Source organism: Dama dama, chromosome X (assembly GCF_033118175.1).
Source record: "Dama dama isolate Ldn47 chromosome X, ASM3311817v1, whole genome shotgun sequence".
NCBI lineage: Eukaryota > Metazoa > Chordata > Mammalia > Artiodactyla > Cervidae > Dama > Dama dama.
In genome coordinates this window covers 49,115,676-49,142,843 of record NC_083714.1, presented here as the reverse complement: position 1 = coordinate 49,142,843, position 27,168 = coordinate 49,115,676, and the positions used below count along the sequence as shown (strand labels likewise).

At 38.5% G+C, this 27,168-nt stretch overlaps 1 non-coding gene and 1 pseudogene across 1 annotated transcript; both read right to left on the bottom strand.

The window, feature by feature from the left end:
- LOC133052632 (tRNA pseudouridine(38/39) synthase-like) overlaps window positions 1-11,611 on the bottom strand; it is a 106,331-nt pseudogene extending 94,720 nt beyond the window's left edge.
- TRNAA-UGC (transfer RNA alanine (anticodon UGC)) lies at window positions 6,714-6,785 on the bottom strand. The gene has a single exon. It is a non-coding gene; the product is annotated as a tRNA-Ala (tRNA).
- Window positions 11,612-27,168: the final 15,557 nt, after the last annotated feature.

The window sequence follows — 27,168 nt, the reverse complement described above, 5'->3', positions numbered from 1 at the left end:
AAGTGTCAAATTCAGAAAAATCTCCATATGGACAGGGACAGGAAGTTTTAAAGGATGAATTCTATTTAGCTATCTTCCTGTTTTCTATTCCTATATTTATTAAATATTTACTGAATATATGTACTCAGATTGTGCCAGATGAAAGGGATAAAGAGGTGAATAAAATCCAGTCCCCACCTTTGTGGATCTGATAATCTTGCAGCAAATACCTAGAGGTAAAATTTTGTGGTGGATCCCAAGATATGAAAAGACATGATGCAGGAAGAAGAATGCATTGGGGCAAGTGCTGTGACAGCTAAAAAGATGGGCACCTGAACCAGATTAAAGAAGAACAAAGTTTACAATATACAGTTTTCCAGACCTAAGGTTATATCTAAGAAATGGGAGGCAGGTGAAGAAATCTTAAGGCAGGGTATGTGAAGCCTGGATAGAGATCACAGGTTTCCAAAAAAAAAAAAAAACGTAAAGCTCAATGGGAGGCTGGAGAAGGACCTGTAATACTTCAGGTTTCTGGTCCATAGTAACCATCCTTGCTATGGTTCTTATTTTAAATATATAAGATAAATGTTTATATTTCTTAAATTAATTTATTTTTTATTGAAGGATAATTGATTTACAGAATTTTGCTGTTTTCTGTAAAACTGAAGAATTTATTTACAGGGCAACAATGGAGAAACAGACATAGAGAACAGACTTATGAACATGGGGGAGGGGAGGAGAGGGTGAGATGTATGGAAATGTTTGTATTTTATAAGCAATAACTTTTAAAATTATAATTGTTGATAGCAAATTTTCTTTCTTTCATTAACTATTGAAGGGAAAGGAGGATGCTGAAAGTTAGGTAACATTTAGTTATACAAACAAAACAAATATTTCCCTATGACCTCTGGGCACATATTTAAGTCCATCATTTACGGGAACCACTGCAGTGCCCAGTTTATACAGTTCACACTACTGGGATCCTATTTTCCTCCCCAAATAAAATCTTCCTCCATAAGGACTTTTCCTTTTATTTTTAACTTAGGAGGAACAGCTTAGGGTAAGGAGACATTTCACTGTGGGGCAAGTGAAAGACTCCTGAAGAAAACAATGGGAGTGGCTATTTTGACACTGAACATACTGTCTTAAGATGTTTTGGGTGAAAAAAAAAAGTCCCATGAAAATAAAATCCAGGTCAGCACCAAATATCCTGGTGCCAGGTCAGGAAAACATTGTACCTAGTACACAGGTAATCTAACTGGCTATATTCAAAAGGTTCTAGAGAGATTATTTCAGATATAATGTGTATCGTGATCTTCAATTTAAGTCTGAATTTGGCAATAAGGAGTTCATGATTTGAGCCACGGTCAGCTCTCAGTCTTGTTTTTGCTGACTGTATAGAGCTTCTCCATCTGTGGCTGCAAAGAATATAATAAATCTGACTTCGGGATGTGTAGAGTCTTCTCCTGTGTTGTTGGAAGAGGGTGTTTGCTATGACCAGTGCTTTCTCATGGCAAAAATCTATTATCCTTTGCCCTGCTTCATTCTGTACTCCAAGGCCAAATTTGCCTGTTACTCCAGGTTTTTCTGGACTGCCTACATTTAGCATTCCAGTCCCCAATAATGAAAAGGACATCTTTTCAGGGTGTTAGTTCTAGAACGTCTTGTAGGTCTTCATAAAACTGTTCAAATTTAACTTCTTCAGTATTACTGGTTGGGGCATAGACTTGGATTACTGTAATATTGAATGGTTTACCTTGGAAATGAACAGAGATCATTTTGTCATTTTTGAGATTGCATCCAAGTACTGCATTTCAGACTCTTTTCTTGACTATGATGGCTACTCAATTTCTTCTAAGGGATTCTTGCTCACAGTAGTAGATATAATGGTCATCTGAGTTAAATTCAGCCATTCCAGCCCATCTTAGTTTGCTGATTCCTAGAATGTCGACATTCACTCTTATCATCTCCTGTTTGACCACTTCCAATTTGCCTTGATTCATGGACCTAACATTCCAGGTTCCTATGCAATATTGCTCTTTATAGCATCAGACCTTGCTTCTATCACCAGTCCCATCCACAGCTGGGTATTGTTTTCGCTTTGACTCCATCCCTTCATTCTTTCTGGAGTTATTTCTCCACTGATCTCCAGTAGCATATTGGGCACCTACCAACCTGGGGAGTTCATCTTTAAGTGTCCTATCTTTTTGCCTTTTCATACTGTTTATGGGGTTCTCAAGGCAAGAATACTGAAGTGGTTTGCCATTCCCTATCTGGTGGGCCATCTTTTGTCAGAACTCTCTACCATGACCCGTCCATCTTAGGTGACCTTACACGGCATGACTCATAGTTTCATTGAGTTAGACAAGGCTGTGGTCCATGTGATCAAATTGGTTAGTTTTTTGTGATTGTGGTTTTCAGTCTGTCTCTCCTCTGATGGAGAAGGATAAGAGGATTATGGAAGCTTCTTGATGGGAGAGATTGACTGAAGGGGAAAGTGGATCTTGTTCTGATGGGTGGGACCATGCTCAGAAAAAAATTGAAGAAAGTAGGGAAAACCATTAGACCATTCAGGTATGAAATAAATAAAATCCCTTAACATTATATAGTGAAAGTGAGAAACAGATTCAAGGGATTAGATCTGATAGACAGAGTGCTTGAAGAACTATGGACAGAGGTTCATGACATTGTACAGGAGGCAGGGATCAAAACCATCCCCAAGAAAAAGAAGTGCAAAAAGGCAAAATGGTTGTCCGAGGAGGCCTTACAAATAGCTGAGAAAAGAAGAGAAGTGAAAGGCAAAGGAGAATAGGAAAGATATACCCATTTGAATGCAGAGTTCCAAAGAATAGAATGCAGAGTTTCCAAAGGGGAGATAAGAAAGCCTTCCTCAGTGATCAGTGCAAAGAAATAGAGGAAAACAATATAATGGGAAAGACTAGAGATCTCTTCAAGAACATTAGAAATACTAAGGAAATATTTCATGCAAAGATGGGCACAATAAAGGATAGAAATGGTATGGACCTAACAGAAGCAGAAGATATTAAGAAGTGGCAAGAATACACAGAAGGACTGTACAAAAAAGATCTTCACGATCCAGATAATTACAATGGTGTGATCCCTCACATAGAGCCCAATATCCTGGAATGTGAAGTCAAGTGGGCCTTAGGAAGCATCACTACAAACAAAGCTAGTGGAGGTGATGGAATTCCAAATGAGCTACTTCAAATCCTAAAATTTGATGCTGTGAAAGTGCTGCACTCAATATGTCAGCAAATTTGCAAAGCTCAGCTGTGGCCACAGGAGTGAAAATTGTTAGTTTTCATTCCAATCCCAAAGAAAGGCGATGCCAAAATTGCTCAAACTACCACATAATTGCACTCATCTCACACACTAGCAAAGTAATGCTCAAAATTCTCTGAGCCGGGTTTCAGCAGAACATGAACCATGAACTTCCAGATGTTCAAGCTGGATTTAGAAAAGGTAGAGGAACCAGAGATCAAATTGATAACATCCATTGGATCATCAAAAAAGCAAGAGAGTTCTAGAAAAACATTTACTTCTGCTTTATTGACTATGTCAAAGCCTTTGACTGTGTGGATCACACTAAACTGTGGAAAATTCTGAAAGAGATGGGAATATGAGACCACTTGACCTGCCTCCTGAGAAATCTGTATCCAGGTTAGGAGGCAACAGTTAGAACTGGACATGGAACAACAGACTGGTTCCAAATAGGGAAAGGAGCACGTCAAGGCTGTATATAGTCACCCTGCTTATTTTACTTATATGCAGAGTACATCCCAAGAAACTCTGGGCTGAATGAAGCACAAGCTAGAATCAAGATTTCTGGGAGAAACATCAGTAACCTCAGATATGCAGATGACACTACCCTTAATGCAGAAAGCAAAACAGAACTAAAGAGCCTCTTGATGAAAGTGAAAGAGGGGAGTGAAAATTTGACTTAAAACTCAACATTCAACAAACTAAGATCATGGCATCTGGTCCCATCACTTCATGGTAAATAGATGGGGAAACAGTGACAGACTTTATTTTCTTGGGCTCCAAAATCACTGCAGATGGTGACGGCAGCCGTGAAATTAAAAGACACTTGCTCCTTGGAAGAAAAGTTGTGACCAACCTAGACAGCATATTAAAAAGCAGAGATAATACTCTGCCAACAAACGTTCATCTAGTCAAAGCTATGATTTTTCCAGTAGCCATGTATGGATGTGAGAGTTGGACTATAAAGAAAGCTGAGCACTGAAGAATTGATGCTTTTGAACTGTGGTGTTGGAGGAGACTCTTGAGCGTCCCTTGGACCAACCAGTCCATCCCAAAGGAAATCAGTCCTGAATATTCATTGGAAGGACTGATACTGAAGCTGAAGCTCCAATACTTTGGCCACTTGATGTGAAGAACTGACTCATTGGAAAAGACCCTGATGCTGGGAAAGATTGAAGGTGGAAGGAGAAGGGAACGACAGACAATGAGATGTGTGGATGGCATCATCGACTCAATGGACATGAGGTTGAGCATGCTCCATGAGTTGCTGATGGACAGGGAAGCCTGTCCTGCTCCCATCTATGGGGTTGCAAAGAGTCAGACACAACTCTGCAACTGAACTGAACTGAACTATGTGTCATGAATACTCTTAAAATGACTTAAGGCTTAGTCACTCTTAAATGGACTTCCCTGGTGATGCTAGTGGTATAGAACCCATAGACCAATGCAGGGGACATAAGAGATGCGGGTTTGATCCCTGGGTCAGGAAGAATCCCTGAAGGGCATGGCAATCCACCCCAGTATTCTTGCCTGGAGAAGCCCATGGACAAAGCAGCCTGACAGGCTACAGTCCATAGCGTCACACAGAAGCAACTTAGCATGCCCACACACTTAAATAGTGCAAAATGAGAGATGATTAGACAGAGGTCATCTTAACATTCAGTTCCAGTTCTGGTTCTTCCAGGAAGTCTTCCCTGACCGTGCTCCCTTTCAGCTATTAATGCTGAGCCAGGTGCCTCTTCTTTTCTGTCTGACCATAAGGCCCGGTGCTTCTTTCTGTTGTAGCATATGTCTCCTGGAGGTGGAAGAGTGCTGGTATTTTAAGATGGACCTTAGTCCCCACATGCACAATCGAAATGAATATACTTGAAAGTGAAAGTCGCTCAGTTGTGTCCAACCCTTCACTGTCACGGTCTTCGTAGACCGCGACCTGGGGACTAGAGTTGATGAGAAGAAGGATGCAGGGGACCCAAGTCTCGAGTGAAACAAGAGTACTTTAATTTGCAGAAGTGCATGCTTATATGTCTTCAATAAAATGACTACTCAGCCATTAAAAAGAATGAAATTCCACCAGTTGTAAAAAAATGGATAGTCCTAAAAGGTCACTGAAGGGAGTCATGGAAGGGAATCCAAGCAGGTGCTCTTTCCCATGATCTCAGTCCTCAGAACTGCGTGCAGCTCTGCTTGTTCCTGTTTTCCAGGAACTGATAAGGAACAGAGAGTCCTTGAGAAACAGCACACAAAGGAAGAAAACAACGTATTGGATCCCTTAAAGTTGAACGTCCCCTGACACTTTGCGACCCCATGGAATGTCTAGTCCATGAAATTCTCCAGGCCAGAATACTGGAGTGGATAGCCTTTCCCTTCTCAAGGGGATCTTCCCAACCCAGTGATCGAACCGAGGTCTCTGCATTGTGGGAAGATTATTTACCAGCTGAGCCACAAGAGAAGCCCCAAAATACTGGAATGGGTAGCCTATCCCTTCTCCAGCAGATCTTCTCGATCCAGGAATTGAACCAGAGTCTCCTGCATTGCAGGTGGATTCTTTACCAACTGACCTATCAGGGAAGCCCTGAATATACTTGAAAATGAGGCAAACCCCACATTGGGCCCCTGGTCTGTGAAGTAAGAACTGTCATGTTAGGGAAGACCATACAGAAACCCCTGAAATCACCTGAAAATGACACTAAATCAAAACCTTATAATCATGAGAGAGGATATGGTTAAGATTAGTGACATCATTAAACATCTGAAGGATACAGGAGTCATAGCCTTTATAATTCTATTTAATTTTCCAATCTGGATCCTGCAGAAAATGGATGGATCCTGAACAATGACTGAATACAACCAAAAGTAGTAACCTTTAGTGCAGGAACTGTGCCAGACATGGTATCTTTGCTGCATGCTCAGTCGTGTCCAAATCTTTGTGACCCTATGGACTGTAGCCACCAGACTCCTCTGTCCATGGGATTCCCCAAGCAAGAATAGTGGAGTGGGTTGCCATTTCCTTCTCCAGGGGATCTTCCTGACCCAGGAATTGGACCCATGTCTCCTGCCCATGTTGCTTGCATTGCAGGCAGATTCTTTACTGCTGAGCAACCAGGGAAGCCCTTTGCTGGAGCATATTAATAAACCCTCTGATGCACCCCATGCCACCACTGATTCAAGGGAAATATTCTTTTACATTCTAATTAGCAAAGTGTATCAGAAATAACTTTCATTTATTTAGAATCAATAGCATACATTTATAATATCTTGGCTCTGCTAACCTTCTTGCACTCTGTTATAATCTGAAGAAAAAACAAATATTTTTTCCTTGGATTTACTCTTAATTTTCATATATGACATATAGCAATGTTAATTATATTTATCTTGTAATTAAAAAAAAAAAAAACTAAGATCTGCACTTAAACTAGCCAAATTTTCCAAGAATTAAACAAAGAGCAATCGAGTGGAGATACTGGGGGTTGAACCCAGGATCTCATACATGCAAAGCATGTGCTTTACCACTGAGCTACATCCCCAGGCTGGTGTAATCCTTGGTAGTAAACCTTGTCAGTGTATAACCAAAGAAACATTCCTGAACCAAATTGTTTTGAGAGAACAGCATCGAAACTTGTATATTATCAAGGGTGAAACAGATCACCAGCCCAGGTTGGATGCATGAGACAAGTACTTGGGGTTGGTGCACTGGGAAGGCCCAGAGGGATCAGATGGGGAATACATGTAAATCCATGGCTGATTCATGTCAATGTATGGCAAAAACCACTACAATATTGTAAAGTAATTAGCCTCCAACTAATAAAAATAAATGAAAAAAAAATACTATGTCATATGGATATAATTTTGATAAAGGAAATTGGAGAATATCATAGACAGTAGTTCAATTATGGCTTCATAAGAGATATAATATTTTATCCTTCATAGAGGGAGTAAAGCCACAATGAACAAAAGATTTTCATAGAAGTGAGAGCAGGTTATATGGAGAAAACAAAGACAGAGGTATGATGATCCAGGAATCCATTCCTTTATGAGGATCCAATTAAATTATGTATTATTTACATGTTGCATTATAAAAATGATATAAGCTCACTATTGATACCTTATAATATATATGTATAATATTTGAGATAACAGCTTTTCCATGTAGGGTTACTCTTTTCCAGTCTTTCTTTCAGAATGAATTGGATATACAGCTCTCTCTATTCTATTTTAGTCCTATTTGCATTATCTAATCTACATTTTCCCCACATTTTTCCAAATAAAATTTAAAGGTCTGAATTTTACACGATTATATGAATATGTTCTAATGTATTTTATCCCATACCCTACACTTAAATGTTTAAATTTTTCTATTTCTTCTTATTATACAATAACTCTGGGGAGGCCATCAGTATTTATTAATATATGTCTGCATTTCTGATTATTTCCTTATAATATAGTCCCCAAAGTGTATTAATGTCTACATTGTAATGCTTGAGATTTTTTGAACATTGCTATAGATTGCTGTTTTTCTCCATAAGTTTATAAAATTTGTACTAAAGTTCAACCAGCAATATTTGGTGCTTTTTTAAAATAATACCTTGTCATAACTGAATATCTGTATCCTTTTAGAATTCAATAGGTAACAAATGGTATATCATAAATATTTAGTTTTGCATTTCTGTGATCATAGTTTTCAATGTTTATTTCATAATTTTAATTTTGGATTTACATAGCCATGACTTGTTTAGTTCCTACTTTTCAAGCATCTCAGCTTTCTTATTAATATATGAAGTTTTAATAATAAAATTTTGAAAATGCTTTTACATTTTCCAACCATTACAAAAACAAAAATCCTCTTTCCCCATATGTATCTATTGCTAACACTTTTCTTGATAGTACAATTTTACTTCATATAACATACTTCATATGTTATGAAGTAATCAAAAAATTGATTTTTTGATCAATAATCAAAACTGAATTGACAAGCCAGGGTTCTCATTGCAGACTCCACCATATCTTTCTTTCTGTGTGACCTTGAAAATGTAGACAACAGATTTTATTCTAATGCAGAGACAGCAGGTGCCCACCCATTCATCCATTCACACATTTATTCATTCTTAAGTCTATTATTTTAATTAGTACCCCATGGAGAGAACTTGGAAATTTTCCATCCTTACGCCTCTCCCAAAGCTGCTGGATGCCTGAAATGTAACCATTAGAGAATCATTTTAGGGATTATTGATCTGGAGACAGAGCTATCAAGAGGTCCAACTATAAAAAGTCAAGCAACAGGCAAATAACTGCCTCCTTCTAGCCATTCCATTCCATTCTTCCACTCCCTTCCAGTACACCAAGCAGGGCTTTGGGGAAAATTTTTTCTGTAGGATCTCTTATCCCTTTCTTCTCATTTCACAGCTTTTGATTTATATTGGGAGGATCACAGTGAGGTTTCATGAGATTTATTTGGCAGTAAAGAAGGGTTGCTTTCCTGAATAGTTGTAGGTAAGAAGCTCAGGATACAGTGTATTTCATGCCCACTCATCTCATGAGGTATTGGAGTAGGAGTTCCATTACCTTTCTCCTGAATAAGAGTATCTTTCTCTTCTGGGTGGTAGGTGGGTTTGGGTCTGGATGCATCTGTCTCAGGGCCAGGACTAAGGTGAAAGGTCAGGACAGAGCCTAGGTTAGGATGAGGGAAGTAACTAAGCTATGAGAGTGCAGGGTTGGATCCTGTATTTACATAAAATTTTGTCCATCATAGATTTTTTTCATTGATTTAGAATTTTTAAGACATGACATTAAAATAATGTGCATTTTTATTTACTTTTAAAATTTTTTTCCCTTTTTTGCCCTGTTGTGCACCATGTAGGATCTTAGTTTCCCAACATGGATCAAACGCTGTACCCCCTGCAATAGAAGCACAGTTTTAAACATTGGACCACCAAACAAGTCCGATTTACTGACATTTTCATGGCTCCTAAAATTGTGTGTCCTGATTTGAGTGTTTCAGATGCTTGAGCCCAATCCTGACCCTGACTTTATTTCCTAGAGATAGAAGGGGCTTATCATGACCTGCAAGCTCAGTGTTAACCAGAGCTGGATGATTCCCAAATCTGGTCCCCAGCTGTCACTTTAAGAGACCATTTTGGCTTTCTTCCATACTGATCTGCTCTAGCACTGGGTGTATTCCACATGTTTGAGTCTATGCCCTGGTCTGTGTCTATTGTGTGACAACTTGGCAATTATTTCTCATTTGGCATTTATCTTGGCTGAACAATAGGACAAGAGAAAATGATACCATGTACTCCAGAACCCTCCACAGTCTTTGGTTCAGTAATTTAACATAGGTGGAGCTGGGGATGGTAGGGGGGAAGGACATATTCCTTCCAGGTTCTGAAGCGGCAGGGGCCTGCAGAAGGTATACTATTAAACAGGGATTCCCAAGCCTAGTTACATATTACAATTACCTAAAGAACTTTCAAAAATACCTATGTCTGGGTTCTATCCTCAGCCTTTCACTTAATTAGCCCAGGGTAGGGCTGAGTAAATGGGGTTTTGCAAAGCTCCTCAGAGGACATTATTGTGAAACCAAACTCGAAAATCACTATGTCTGGATGGTGGAGGAATAGGATGGGAAGACCACTTGCTGTCCCACAAATTCATCGAAAGAACATTTGAACGCTGAGAAAATTCCACAAAACAACTTCTGAATGCTGGCAGAGGACATCAGGCACCCAGAAAGGCAGCCCATTGTCTTCCAAAGGAGACAGGAAAAAATATAAAAGATAAAAAGAGAGGCAAAAGAGGTAGGGATGGAGATCCATCCCAGGAAGGGAGTCTTGAAAAAGATAGAAGTGTCCAAATACCAGGAAACACTCTCACCAGTGAGTCTGTGGCAAGCCTTGGAATCTCAGAGGGCAACATAACCGGGAGGAAAAATAAGTAAATAATTAAAACCCACAGATGATGTGTCTAATGGCAACTCCCAGTGGAGAAGCAGCACAGACCTTTGCATCCGCCACTAGCAAGCGGGGACTAGACAGGGAGGCGAGGGCTGCATTGCTTAGGGTAAGGACCAGGCATGAATGCCCCAAGGGCAATCTGAGGGAACTAACTTCAGATAACAACCCAGACTGTGGGATAGCTATCCCAAGACACTGCCAGGCCCGCTCACAGAACAAAGGCCTGAGCTGAGCTAGCCAGATGCAGACTGGCCCATCCCCCACCGGAGACAGGCAGGCAAGGGCAGCCAGAGCTGGAAGGAGGCAATCACGGCCGCAGAGAGACATCATCTACCAAACTGCAAGCAGGCTTCATTGCTGACCAAGACTTCTTTGGATTCTGGACCGTCGACATCTGCCAGGAGCATTGCAGCCAGAGATCAGCTCCCCAGAAGAGACATACGGCACACTTGAGAAGGCGGGCCAGTTGTACACCCGGAAAACCGAGTGGTTGGGACGGGGGAGGTGATAAGACATAGCCCCCAATTGGGGGTGACTGTGCTTGCCAAGCACCTGGTCACCTGAGCTGCTAGGACCTGGTAAGGGCACAAAATGCAGGCCCAACCAAGTCTGCGCCTTTGTGGAGTACCCGAGAACCTGAACCTGAGCAGCTTAGACCTGGGAAGTGCATGCCACCCAGGGCCGGCCTCAGACAATTCCAGGCAGAGCAACCTAGAGCCTGAAAAGTGTAGACTGGGAAAACACACATGCCCTGAATGGGGGCAAAACCAGTGTGGCTGAGACACTGTGAGCACTCCCCACACACCCCAGTGATATTTCCTTGCAGTGTTCCTCCCTTCCCACAGCACAGCTGAACAAGTAAGCCTAAAAAAGTGACCACTACCACCCCCTTGTGTCAGGGCAGAAATTAGACACTGAAGAGACCAGCAAACAGAAGAAGCTAAAATAAACAGAGGGAACCGCTTTGGAAGTGACAGGTGCAATAGATTAAAACCCTGATGTTAGCACCGACTACCTAGGAAGGGGCTTATAGATCTTGAGGAAATATATGCTGGATGAAGGAACTATCTGAAAATGAACTGACCCCACACTGTCCACAACACCAGAGAAACTCCTAGATATATTTTTACTATTATCACTTTTTTAATTTTAATTTTTTTTATTTTTAAATCCTCTATTACTCCTTTAATTTTCATTTTTATAACCTACCATTACTTTTCTAAAAAAAAACCCTATTTTTAAAGCAAACTTCATATATATTTATTTTATAATTTTTGTGACATTGTTTTTCTCTTTAATATTGTATTTTTGAGAATCTAACCTCTACTCTAGATTTTTAATCTTTGCTTTTTGGTATTTGTTATCAATTCTGTACCTGTAAGCACCCAATCTTCAGTACCCATTTTTACTAGGGAGTACGATAACTGACTTGATTGCTCTCTCCCCCTTTGGACTCTCCTTTTTCTCCACCAGGTTGCCTCTATTTCCTCCCTCCCCCTTCTCTTCTCTACCCAACTCTGTAAAGCTCTTTGTGTGTTCTGGGCTGTGGAGAACACTTAGGGAACTGATTACTGGCTAGATCTGTCTCTCTCCTTTTGATTCCCCCTTTTATCCTCCTGGGCACCTCTGTCTCTGTCCTCCCTCTTCTCTTCTCTGTGTAACTCTGTGAACATCTCTGAGTGATCCAGGCTGTGGAGAGCACATAGGAAAGTGATTACTGGCTAAAATACTCTTTCCTCTTTTGATTCCCCCTCTTCTCCTCCTGGTCACCTCTATCTCCCTCCTCCCTCTTCTCTTCTCCATGTAACTCTGTGTACCTCTCTGGGTGTCCCTCACTGTGGAGAAACTTTTCATCATTAACCTAGATGTTATATCATCAGTGCTGTATAGATGCAGAAGTCTTCAGGCTACTGTAAGAATGAGACTTAAAACCAGAGGCAGGAGGCCTAAGTCCAAATCCTGAGAACACCAGAGAACTCCTGACTCCAGGGAACATTAATCGATAGGAGCTCATCAAACGCCTCCATACCTACATACTGAAACCAAGTATCACCGAAGGGCCAACAAGTTCCAGAGCAAAACATACCATGCAAATTCTCTAGCAACACAGGAACATAGCCCTGAGCTTCAATATACAGGCTGCCCAAAGTCACACCAAACCTATTGACATCTCAAAATTCATTACTGGACACTTCATTGTACTCCAGAGAGAAGAAATCCAGCTCCAACCGCCAGAACACTGACACAAGCTTCCCTATCCAGGAAATCTTGACAAGCCACCCATCCAACCCCACCCACAGTGAGGAATCTCCACAATAAAGAGGAACCATTACTGTCATAATACAGAAAGGCCACCCCAAACACAGCAATCTAAACAAGATGAAAAGGCAGAGAAATACTCAGCAGGTAAAGGAACATGATAAATGCCCACCAAACCAAACAAAAGAGGAAGAGATAGGAAATCTAACTGATAAAGAATTCTGAATAATAATAGTGAAAATGATCCAAAATCTTGAAAACAAAATGAAGTTACAGATAAATAGCCTGGAGACAAGGATCAAGAAGATGCAAAAGGTTTAACAAGGACATAAAAGAAATAAGAGTCAATATATAATGAATAATGCAATAAATGAGATAAAATACACTCTGGAGAGAACCAACAGTAGAATAATGGAGGCAGAAGATAGGATAAGTGAGGTAGAAAATAGAGTGGTAGAAATAAATGAAACAGAGAGGAAAAAAGAAAAAAGAATTAAAAGAAATGAGGACAACCTCAGCGACGTCTGGGACAGTGTTAAACACACCAACATTCGAATCATAGGACACCCAGAAGAATAAGACAAAAAGAAAGACCATGAGAAAATACTTGAGGAGATAATAGTTGAAAACTTCCCTAAAATGGGGAAGGAAATAGTCACCCAAGTCCAAGAAACACAGAGAGTCCCAAACAGGATAAACCCAAGGTGAAACACCTCAAGACAAATATTAATCAAATTAACAAAGATCAAACACAACAAATATTAAAGCAGCAAGGGGAAAACAACAAACAACACACAAGGGGATTCCCATAAGGATAATAGCTGATCTGTCAATAGAAACTTTTCAGGCCAGAAGGGAATGGCAGGACATAGTTAAAGTGATGAAAGAGAAAAAGCTACAACCCAGATTACTGTACCCAGCAAGGATCTCATTCAAATATGAAGGAGAAATCAAAAGCCTTATAGACAAGCAAAAGCTGAGAGAATTCAGCACCACCACACCAGCTTTCCAACAAATGTTACAGGTTTTCTCTAGACAGGAAACACAGAAAGGATGTATAAACTCGAACCCAAAACAAAAAAGTAAATGGCCACGGGATTATACTTATCAATAATTACCTTAAATGTAAATGGGTTAAATGTCCCAACCAAAAGACAAAGCCTGGCTGAATGGATACAAAAACAAGATCCCTATATATGTTGTCTACAAGAGACCCACCTCAAAACAAGGGACACATACAGACTGAAAGTGAAGGGCTGGAAAAAGATATCTCATGCAAATAGAGACCAAAGGAAAGCAGGAGTAGCAATACTCATATCAGATAAAATCAACTTGAAAACAAAGGCTGTGAAAAGAGACAAAGAAGGACACTACATAATGATCAAAGGATGAATCAAAGAAGAACATATAGCAATTATAAATGCTAACAAGTATAAAAGGGGAAATTAACAATAACACAAAAATAGTGGGAGACTTTAATACCCCACTCACACCTATGGATAGATCAGCTAAACAGAAAATTAGCAAGGAAACACAAACTTTAAATAAGACAATAGACCAGTTAGACCTAATTGATATCTATAGGATATTTCACCCCAAAACAATGAATTTCACCTTTTTATCAAGTGCACAGGAACATTCTCTGATAGATCACATCCTGGGACATAAATCTAGCCTTGGTAAATTCAAAAAAATTGAAATCATCACAAGCATCTTTACTGACCACAATGCAGTAAGATTAGATGTCAATTACAGGAGAAAAACTATTAAAAATTCCACCATATGGAGACTGACCAACACACAAATCACAGAAGAAATAAAAAAAAGAAATCAAAGTATGCATAGAAACGAATGAAAATTAAAAAATAACAACTCAAAATCTATGGGACACTGGAAAGAACGTTCATAGCAATACAGGCTTACCTCAACAAACAAGAAAAAAGTCAAATAAATAACCTAACTCCACACCGAAAGCAACCAGAAAAGGAAGAAATGAACAACTCCAGGGTTAGTAGAAGGAAAGAAATCGTAAAAGTTAGGGCACAAATAAATGCAAAAAAAAACTAAAGAGACCATAGCAAAAATCAACAAAGCCAAAAGCTGGATCTTTGAGAAGATAAAGAAAATTGACAAACCATTAGTCAGACTCATCAAGAAACAAATGGAGAAAAATTAAATCAACAAAATTAGAAATGAAAATGGAGAGATCACAACAGACAACACTGAAATACAAAGGATCATAAGAGACTACTATCAGCAACTATATGCCAATAAAATGGACAACTTGGAAAAAACGGACAAATTCTTAGAAAAGTACAACTTTCCAAAACTGAATCAGGAAGAAATAGAAGATCTTAGCAGACCCATCACAAGCATGGAAATTGAAACTGTAATCAGAAATCTTCCAGCAAACAAAAGCCCAGGAACAGATGACTTCACAGCTGAATTCTACCAAAAATTCAGAGAAGAGCTAACACCTATACTACTCAAACTCTTCCAGAAAATTGCAGAGGAAGGTAAACTTCCAAAGGCATTCTATGAGGCCACCATCACCCTAAAACCAAAACCTGACAAAGATGCCACAAAAAAAGAAAATTACAGGCCAATATCACTGATGAACATAGATGCAAAAATCCTTAACAAAATTCTAGCAAACAGAATCCAACAACATATTAAAAAGATCACACATCATGAGCAAGTGGGCTTTATCCCAGGGAGGCAAAGATTCTTCAATATTTGCAAACCAATCAACGTAATACATGACATAAACAAATTGAAAAATAAAAACCATATGATTATCTCAATAGATGCAGAGAAAGCCTTTGACAAAATTCAACACCCATTTATGATAAAAAAAAAAAAAAAAAAAAAAAAACAGAAAGCAGGCATAGAAGGAACATACCTCCACATAATAAAAGCAAACATTATCCTTAATGGTGAAAAATAGAAAACATTTCCCCTAAAGTCAGGAACAAGACAAGGGTGGCCACTCTCACCACTGCTATTCAACATAGTTTTGGAAGTTTTGGCCACAGCAATCAGAGCAGAAAAAGAAATAAAAGGAATTCAGAGTGGAAACGAAGAAGGAAAACTCACTGCTTGCAGATGACATGATCCTCTACATAGAAAACCCTAAAGACTCCACCATAAAATTACTAGAGCTAATCAATGAATATAGTAACATTGAAGGATATAAGTCAACACACAGAAATCCCTTGCATTCCTATACACTGACAATGAGAAAACAGAGAAATTAAGGAAACAATTCAATTCACCTTTGCAACGAAAAGAATAAAATACTTAAGAATATATCTACGTAAGAAACAAAAGACCTATATATAGAAAACTATAAAACACTGATGAAAGAAATCAAAGAGGACACACATAGATGGAGAAATATATCGTGTTCATGGATCAGAAGAATCAATATAGTGACAATGAGTATACTATCCAAAGCAATCTATAGATTCAATGCAATCCCTATCAAACTACCAACAGTATTTGTCAGAGAACTGGAACAAATAATTTCACAATGTGTATGGAAGTACAAAAAAACTACAAATAGCCAAAGCATCTTGAGAAAGAAGAATGGAACTGGAGGAATCAACCTGCCTGACTTCAGGCTCTACTACAAAGCCATAGTCATCAGGACAGTATGGTAGTGACACAAAGACAGAAATATAGATCAATGGAACAGAATAGAAAGCCCCGAGATAAATCCAGACACCTATGGACACCTTATCTTTGACAAAGGAAGCAAGAATATACAATGGAGAAAAGACAATCTCTTTAACAAGTGGTGCTGGGAAAACTGGTCAACCACTTGCAAAAGAATGAAACTAAAACACTTTCTAACACCATACAAAAAATGAACTCAAAATGGATTAAAGATCTAAACAAAAGACCAGAAACTTTAAAACTCCTAGAAGAAAACATAGGCAAAACACTCTCCGACATAAATCACAGCAGGATCCTCTATGACCCTCCTCCCAGAATATTGGAAATAAAGGCAAAAACAAACAAATGGGACCTAATTAAAATTAAAAGCTTTTGCACAACAAAGGAAACTATAAGCAAGGTGAAAAGACAGCCTTCAGAATGGGAGAAAATAATAGCAAATGAAGCAACTGACAAAGAATTTATCTCAAAAATATACAAGCAACTCCTGCAGCTCAATTCCAGAAAAAGACATGACCCAATCAAAAAATGGGCCAAAGAACTAAATAGACATTTCTCCAAAGAAGACATACAGATGGCTAGCAAACATATGAAAAGCTGCTCAACATCACTCATTATTAGAGAAATGCAAATCAAAACCACAATGAGGCATCATTTCACGCCAGTCAGAATGGCTGCTATAAAAAGTCTACAAACAATAAATGCTGGAGAGGGTGTGGAGAAAAGGGCACCCTCTTTCCCTTTTGGTGGGAATGCAAACTAGTACAGCCACTATGGAGAACAGTGTGGAGATTACTTAACAAACTGGAAATAGAACTGCCATATGACCCAACAATCCCACTCCTGGGCATACACACCAAGGAAACCAGAATTGAAAGAGACACGTGTACCACAATGTTCATCGCAGCACTGTTTATAATAGCCAGGACATGGAAGTAACCTAGATGTCCATCAGCAGATGAATGGATAAGAAAGCTGTGGTACATATACACAATGGAGTATTACTCAGCCATTAAAAAGAATATATTTGAATCAGTTCTAATGAGGTGGATGAAACTGGAGCCTATTATACAGAGTGAAGTAAGCCAGAAAGTAAAACACCAATACAGTATACTAACACAAATATATGAAATTTAGAAAGATGGTAATGATAACCCTGTGAGACAGCAATAGAGACACAGATGTATAGAACAGTCTTTTGGATTCTGTGGGACAGGGTGAAGGTGGGATGATTTGGGAGAATGGCATTGAAACATGTATATTATCATATGTGAAATGAATCTCCAGTCCAGGTTCGATGCATGAGACAGGGTGCTTGGGGCTGGTGCACTGGGATGACCCAGAGGGATGGAATGTGGAGGGAGGTGTGAGGGGGGTTCAGGATGGGGAACACATGTACAACCGTGGCAGATTCATGTCAGTGTATGGCAAAACCAATACAATATTGTAAAGTAATTAGCCTCCAATTAAAATAAGTAAATCTACATTTAAAAAAATCACTATGTCTTTTATCACTCAAGGGTCAGTGGAAGCTCACTCTGAAGGGTGTGGGAAGCAGACTGTTATGGATCTGAAGACTCCAGTGAGTAGTTTCTCAGAGTTTTGGTGAAGAAATATCTTGTACAGCTAAAACTGTTAACAGTGAGAGGGAGGGTGGGGAAAAGGTTTCAGTATTTCCATAAGATTCAGACAGTGCTACATCCCAATAATATTCATTATCAATGCTGGGAGCTGAATACTGTTTTTCCCACTGAGTGCCAAAATTTTTGTTGAGGTGTATTTTTTTATTTTAGTATAAGCCTTTTTGTGCTTATAATCATAAAGAATCTCACCAACTGAGTTTCTAAACACATTTTAAACATTTACCAAGGAGCTTCTTCCAAAATGTGTATTCTCTTGGGTATATACCTATTAGGTATTTTGATGTGTGCATTGAATACCTTGAGAGACATGTTTCTGCTGCAAGTTTTTAGGCTAGAAGGTAAAATTTCCAGTAAACATCAATCTCAATTTCAAAGTCATCACTCCTTGCTTTCAGAAAACCCCCTCCATTTTAGTGTTGGAAATAAGAGAGCACTGATGTGGAGAGGGGCTGATATTGCTTCTCAGGTCATCAATGACCATAATGACGAGAAGAAGCTGGAATAGTTTCTATCTTCATTACCCTAATAGGACTTTGAGGACTATTAGGGTAATGAAGATTAATAGTTCCATTATTCTTTCACTTTCATGCTAAACCAAAGCTACAGTTCATTGAGGAGACAAAGGTATTCCAAACATTATGTAATTGTCATTGACTGAGAACAACGAAGTACTCCATTTGGTTCCTTGCTGGATTACTAGAACTTTTACTGGTCTAGATGATACTGCCGAAAATGATCACCATACTATCCTCTATTCTGAAGTTTATTAAAAGCAGCCCTTGTTTTGCTGCAATGTCTTGAGAGTCATGAAAGGATGGGATGACAGTGTTGCTTCTCTCTCCAACATTTTGCCAACTTTTAACCGAATTTTTGGTCTCACCATGCAGCTTGTGGGATCTTAGTTCCCCGACCAGGGATCAAACCTGTGCCTTTGGCAGTGACAGTGCAGAGTTCTAACCACTGGTCTGCCAGGCAGTCCCTGGAATTCTTGATAGAATAATTTTCTGAAACTTTGCACTAAGGTCAAATGACTTCCACTGGGAGGTTTTGAGTCATGCTAATTTTACCCAAAGAAATATTGATGTAGTGTATTTTTTCTCTTTTTTCACAACAGCATAATGGAGGTTTGCCTGGTACTTTTCCCAAACTGCTTCATGAACTTAAGTAGGTCACTTCCTTTCTTGGGGGCCTCAGTTTTCATGTCAAAATTCTAGAGTTGAAGTGCGTCATCTCAGAGCTCCCATCCAACTCTAAATATTCTATGCATTTGATTATTTCTAATTTAAATCAGGTGAAGTAATGCATGAAGTTTTTACTTTGTATATAGGAAGACAAAATAATTTTTCTGACAACAAATTCAGCCTATCAATGCTATAATGTTATCTTTGAGCTTTCTCAAATTTATTTTTTTTCTAAAGAACTCAAAGTACTTTGACATTTCTTAGACTTTATTATCTCTGAGGCTGAGTCTAAGCTTTATTTCATTAATTCTCACCATGGTTGTTCAAGCAAAGGTGATAAGAAGGTTATTATCCTTGCTTCACAGATGAAAAAAAAAAAAGGTGAGTTAAATTACATTCTGCAAGGCATTGAGGGATAAAAGGGAAAACAAGGACAAGGAATCAGCTGGTATGGAGAAGAGAAGAGGGAAAGAAACAGAGACTGCTGGTAGCTGAATTTGGGTATGGGATGTGGGGACAGAGCCTATACAGGGCCTGTTGTCAGGGAGCTCCTTGCAAAAGAAAGAGTAGGAAGTAGCAGGAAGTAGTTGTCAGATGATCACAATTCTGTCTGCCCATCCCAGGCTGTAAGAACTTTTCTAAGAATTGCTAAATGTGAAAGTGGACCTAGTAAGTTTTCTAACCTAATGTTTTACCCAATGCCTAATTTTCCTCTAAAAGCAGCAACAACTGCAAAGTCCTATAATGCCTGGTATGTCCTACACATTATCTTAGTTAAATATTCAGAGCAGGTACTACTATTGTGTCCATTGTACAACTAAAGAAGCTGGAGTCTTGGTCCAGATCACACAGCCTTTAGGTGGTAAATCTAGCATGTGGATCTAGATCTGTCCCAGCTGAAATCTGTGCTTTACAAAAAAATTGGATTCTAACGTTTCTCCAATAACCAATATTCTAAAAGCTTATAGTATTATAATTTCTATCTGCATACTATTTTGCTTTATAAAAATATATTTCAGTTCCTTCATGAATATGCTGGTACCTCTCTCACTTACTGTATGTACCTAGTTAGAAAAGCCCTTTATTGCTTTCTTTCTATGAAAGTAATGAGCTGTGATATGAAACAAATATAAATGGTATGCAATGTCTCAGAAATCCACTGCACTTTATTTCAACAAGTATGTGGGCAGGCCTCATTTGTACCACGTGATATGCAGAGAAATATGAATATGAAGATAAATAATAAAACTTCTATCCTCAAACAATTTATTGCCATGGAAATAGGCCCCTTTCTTGGGCATAGAAACATGAGTGGCTTCATTGTATCGCACTCATTGGGAGTGACAGCACGGATCCTGAACATTGATGTTTTTTTCTGTGTATCCTAGGGATCCTATGAGAAGTTATCTAAAGAGCAGTCTCCTTCTATGAATTATTTTCTTGGGAAGCTTTCACTGGTTGTTTCCTCAGGGCTGCAGTCACTTTTTAGTGGCTGTTGTGAAGAAACATTGAATAAATAATCAGTTGGAAAAGCCCTGTATCAGGGCAGAGGAATGAGTATGTATGTATGTAAGTATGTATTCCAGACATGTGAAATAACATTATCAAATACTGAACCTTCAATGGTGTATAGTTTAAGGTTGGCAAGATGTGGCTATTGATGAGGAGAAAAGTATAGGAGGAGAGATCAAAGCAGTTCTATAGAAGAAGATATGATGAGAGTAGAATTATTAAGTTGTGGAATACCATGTGGAATACCAAAAAGCACTTAAATATTGATATGAACAAAATGGAAATACATAAATCATTGCAGTTAGGAAGGTTGGGATCATTGCATACATAGTAGTTTTCTATAATCCAGTGGTTTCCAAAATGTGATTCATGGAGCACTTGACTTTTATGGAGTTCTCTCATTAGCCACCTCTGTAGAGTTAATATTGGGTAGGCCAAAAAGTTTGTTTGGGTGTTTTCCATAAAATTATATGGAAAAGCCTGAATGACTCTTTTGGCCAACCTACTATTTATAAAGTAAGTTCTATCTAGGGTCAAAAAAAATGTACACATGGAGTTAACTGTATTTCATAGCAAAACACACATAAGTGTTTGATAATAAGAAAGGTAAGATGCATTATTCAAAAGTTATAGGAATTAAAAGCTTCTTATGCAATTTACTTAAACTTTAAATAAATTTTAAAAGCATGGACTATGGATGTCAAGTAATATTTCCATCATTGCCTAAAGGTATATTCTTAAGAGTTGCAAAGCAGTCTTTGTTTCAAAATTCTGTGGCAACAGACAAGATTGATATCAAACTGAATAATTCATCAGCTAAACTTTGCTCATAGCCATTAGCAGTAATTCTGATGAGGATGCATACAGATAACTTGTTCAAACTTTTCTCCTAATTTTAGCATTGAACTTGAACTGTTCCTGATTCAAATTTCACATGTTTGTCAGGATTTTCAATCTCCTCATTAGAAAAAAAAATCCAAGAATGCATAGACTTGAGAAAACATCCTATATTTCTTTTACATATGAAATATACATGGGTTAAAAATGCCTGATCCCTATATATTTAACATAACTTTATCAGATCCTTTTTGTGAAAGTACATCTTGAATCCCATAGAAAAAGTTTGAGAGATATGTACTGAATATTTATAGTTTTTTACTGTCTGCCTATATCCAGTCTCAGTCTTCTCCACACAGTACTCCTTAGAAGCAGAGAAATAAGAAGTGCTAATTTCCTCATTTTTGGATGAATGCATTAAGGCTCCAAGAATTTAAACGATTATCCTAAATTTACATGAATAATTCAGCGTTAAAACCAGCATAGCATGCAGGTTACCAAATCCAAGTTCAATGCTCATATGTCAAATCAGAATGTATTTTATGATTCATATTATCAATTCTTCAAAAATACTTTGAGACATTTTACAATAGATGCTACATACAAATAAAAATCATAACAGAAATAAAAAAGAATAAGATAATAAATATACATGAAGTCATAAACTAATCCATATCCTTTGGTCAAGAATTTACTGTGGATTTAAATTTCCTTGCAGCAAAGTCAAAAGTTATATAATTTGTATCATTTGCTAAATAGAAAAATAAAGGCAATGTGATATCATGTTACAACCATGCTAAAACCCCCAATGGCTTTCCATTGCACTTACAGATAATTCAGACTTCACATGTAGCCTACAAGCACAACATCCTTTGGCTCCCATTATTTTTCTAGTCTCATCAAGTATTACTTTCCCCAGTGTTAACTACATTTTAATCTCTCTGTTCCTTCAATATGCCACATTCATTCCCATCTTCAGCTCTTTGGACTCACTATTCAATCCACTGGCAATGCTATTCACCCAGATAGTCACATGACTTGTTGTTCAGTCACTCAGTCATGTCTGACTCTTTGCAACCCCATGGACTGCAGCATGCCAGGCTTCCCTGTCCTTCACCTTCACCATTCACATGACTAGCTCTTTCTTATTATCTAGGTCCTAGGTCAAAAATCTTAGCTTGTCCTTATTCAAGTCTCAAAGAAAACATAATTTACCATCTCATCTAAATTAGTCATTTTCCAAGCTACTCCCTAATTAATTACCATGCCCTATTTTCTTCAAAGCACTTGCCCCTCTCTGAAGTCTTCACACTTATCCTAATGTTTGTTTATCTATCTTCCCCTCCAACTTGAGTGAAAATTTCACAAGTGTCAAATACCCATGTCTTTTTTTCCCTCACTGTTGGATCTCCAGCACCAAGGTCAGAGCCAACTGGCCACTCAATTTTAAATGAATAAAGTCATTGAGATGAACTCTTCTTAAAACTTAATCCTAAAACCTCATACATTCTTAAAATGACTTTGAAAACATGAAATGATGTGGCTTTAACATCTACTTTTAGAATATGAAGCTACCACCAGTAGAGATGGGGGAGAATAAAGAGAGAGTTTATGGCAGACTGGTGAGTAAAACTAATATGTAATTGAAGGCCAACTAGATAAGAGCCTTTGAAGGAGATTAACATGAAATGTCCAGGGACAGGAAAACACAGCAAGGTTTGTGTCACAAAATCAAAGTGACAGGAAGATTTTTAAAGCAAGTCATGAATAGTGTAAATGTATATAAAATATTCAACCAATTTTTCAACACAAATTCTATTGGTAACCTAGATAAAAGCAAATTCAGGGGAGTGGCCATGGTGATGATTAAAATCATATTGCACTGGATTCATGGGAAAATATAGGATGGAATTTCAACGTGAAAAATAGATAGCATGATTTTGTGCTAGATATTTTAAACTATATTTGTACTGATCTGATTTGATCTCTTAAAGAATCTCAGTTTACCTCTTCACTCAAGTATCTGCATTAGAGGAGCACTGCCTTCTGATAAGACACTGAATTGGATATTTGCAAATAAATTGGAATTTTCCCCAACATTCAGGCTTTTAGATACTTGAATACCGACATATTGTAAACCTTAAGCCTTTTGCCCTGGCTCAATATTTATAAATTCTACAACCATTCCCACTTATGACCTGGTTTCAGACCCTTTACTTACATCTGTGTTGGCCTTTGACCACTCTAGTTTGTCAGTGTCATCTTACAATGTGTTTTCTAGAAATATTTAAGGACATCACTCACCTTTCCAAATAGCTATAATAGTTCCACATTGCCTCATTCATTCTGACTTGTAAGACCTTCAACATTGACTTTAGCAAATATTCTTAGCCATTATTTCCCTTTGCCCTCTATTATTTACAGTACACAGTCTAGACCCGAGGTCACCAAACTTTTTCTGTAAAGGTCCAGGTAGTAAAGAGTTTTGCTTTACAGATCATATAGTCTCTGTTGCAACTGCTCAACATATAATAAACAATAGGTAGTATTTATATACTAGACAATACTTTAATGACTAACTTTGTTTCAATAACACTTTTGTTGTTGTTCAGTCACTTAGTAATGACTGACTCTTTGCAAACCCTTGGACTGCAGCACTCCAGGCTTCCCTGTCCTTTACCAACTCCTGGAGTTTGCTCAAACTCACATCCATTGAGTCCGTGATGCCATCCAACCAACTCATCCTCTGCCGTCCCCTTCTCTTCCTGCCTTCAATCTTTCCCAGCATCAGCGTCTTTTCTAAAATGCCAGCCCTTCGCATCAGGTGGCCAAAGTACTGGAGTTTCGGATTCAGCACCAGTCCTTCCAATGAATATTCAGGGTTGACTTTCTTTAGGATTGAGTGATTTGATCTCCTTGCTGTCCAAGGGACTCTAAGAGTCTTCTCCAGCACCACAATTTGAAAGAAAGCATCAATTCTGTGCTCAGTCTTCTTTATGGTCCAACTCTAACATCCATACATGACTACTGGAAACACCATAGCTTTGACTATATGAATATCTGGTTCCTCTGCCTTTTCTAAATCCAACTTGAACATCTGGAAGTTCTTGGTTCACATACTGTTGAAGCCTAGCTTGGAGAATTTTGAGCATTACTTTGCTAGTGTGTGGAATGAGTAAAATTGTGTGGTAGTTTGAACATTCTTTGGCACTTCCTTTCTTTGGGATAGGAGTGAAAACTGACCTTTTCCAGTTCTGAGGCCATCCTAAAGGAAATCAGTCCTGAGTATTCATTGGAAGGACTGATGTTGAAGCTGAAACTCTAATACTTTGGCCACCTAATGTGAAGAACTGTCATTTGAAAAGACCCTGATGCTGGGAAAGATTGAAGGTGGGCGGAGAAGGGGAAAACAGAGGACAGGATGGTTGGATGGCATCACCAACTCAATGAACACGAGTTTGAGTAAACTCACGGAGTTGGTGATGAACAGGGAGGCCTGGCATTTTGCAGTCCATGGGGTCACAAAGAGTTGGACACGACTGAGTGACTGAACTGAACTGATCTTCGTATCATTTACTCCCAACAGAGGACATTATAATAAATGGAGACTCCATTAGCATGGTTGAAATCATGCTTTATCATCTTATGGTTCTCTTGGGCTTAACCAAAATCTTATTATTTTATTTCAAACCTACAGTACATTCTTCTTTGCATAAACATCTGATTCAAAATACTCATCTCTTCCCTTGTAAAATCCTCAGTACTGAGAGGAAACCAGAACTAATGATGAGATGAACTTTCAATCTTAACTGTAGCTGACTGATCCATAGACTAAATCTCTACAGAGCATTTATAAACATTGAAACAGATTGGGAGTCTTCAGGGCCAAATCACATCAATGTCAAAATGTTAGGAAGAAGATACACAATGTTCTACTGTTAAAGTCCCAGATCCACTATGACCCCAGCCCTTCCTGTGTCTTTCTATTAAATTCTTTCATTGAAACACTAAGACACAACAGTATCCTTTCAGTATATTTAACATTTTGCTAAAACATCACTATGAATTTCCTCTGCTTGCTAAAAGAAACATTCTATTTCCTTGTCACTATTAGATTTTTACTGTTCTGGCATAGAGGGAAGTACCACAATATTTGAATCATTATTCTTTCTCTTAGGGCTTCCCTGATAGCTCAGTTGGTAAACAATCTGCCTGCAATGCAGGAGACTCTGATTTGATTCCTGGGTCAGGAAGATCCACTGGAGAAAGGACAGGCTACCCACTCCAGCATTCTCAGGCTTCTCTCTTGGCTCAGCTGCTAAATAATCTGTCTGCAATGTAGGAGACCTGGGTTTGATCCCTGGGTTGGGAAGATCCCCTGGAGATGGAAAAGGCTACCCACTCCAGTATTCTGGCCTGGAGAATCCCATGGACTATACAGTTCATGGGTCGTAAAGAGTCAGACACAACTGAGCGACTTTCACTTTCACATCTTTCTCTTAAGAATATATTGACATCACACCCACACCACAAGCTTTTGGCCTAAATAATTTTATCTTGCTTTTGCACTACATAAAGTCCTCCTTATTATCACTTTATTTGAACCTGATATTTGTGTAGCTGGATTTTGAAAGTCAAATATTGTTGCTAAAGTTTCTATTATTGCTAAATTTTTAGTTCATTCATTATGCCAGGCTATTACATTCATATTTAGTCCTGACAGAGACATACTTTTTTTTTTTAATGAAACTGCTTCTATACTAAATTTCTTAGGGATCTTGCAGTTAGGTAGTTGAATTTTGGCCAATGGCATGTGGGTAACCATGAAGTGTATCACTTGTAGACCTGACCTGTAAAATATATATGATTCTGCTCAGTCATGTCAGACTCTTTCAGCTCCTCTGTCCAGAGGATTTCCCAGGCAAGAGCACTGGAGTGGGTTGCCATTTCCTTCTCCAGGGGATCTTCCCAACCCAGGGACTGAACCCCTATCTCTTATGTCTCATGCATTAGCAGGCAGGATCTTTACCACTAGCACCACCTAAGAAGCCCTGTAAAAACTCATTTGCAATTTTTCACCCTCTCTCCTCTTGTCTCCCAGACAAACACAAACGATCCATTGAAGGACTCTAAAGCCTAAAAAAAAATGGAAAAAATAGATCAAAAGAACTTGTGTCCTTGAAAGACTGCATGAAATAGATCACTGGTCTGTGATCTTTGAGGAAAAATTAAACATTGAAAAATAGGGATTGTTGGTAGCAGCTGTCAAATACCAACAAATCTATATTTAAGTAAGGAAAGACTGTATTCAAAAAGACTATCAGAATCAGGAAAATACACTGACTTTAGGATCTGCAAAGTATCTCATGATCAAACAGTAAAAGCTTTTTTTTTTTTTTTAAATAGGAAGGATTAAGAGAGTTAACTGGAACTTCATGGGGAAGGGAGGCAAGCAGTGGGGGTGAGAAGGTAGAAAAATGCAGGACTTCAACAATAAAAAAAAAGTTTCTGCAGTCAAACAATTCAGAGAATGTGTCATAAAGAAGGATGTCTGCATCTTACTGCTTGCTTAAGCAAGGGAGAACCAAAGTTCTGGGACCTGTATGGAGGAGAAAAGCCTGACAAAAGTTTGGTCAAGTCAGTTGTTAGATCACATGCATTTGCTCATAGACTAACCTGATGAAGACCATCTCTCTCCTCAGCTTTGTCTATTCTGTGAAGTAAGTCAACGTGCAACTGGGCACTTGTTAAACTCCATGTTACACATATTCTGGGTAGGCTCAGCCTCCTTTAACAGTATCAAGAGGTTAGAGAGAGCTACTGTAGCAGCAGGCTTAGAAACTCAAGCCC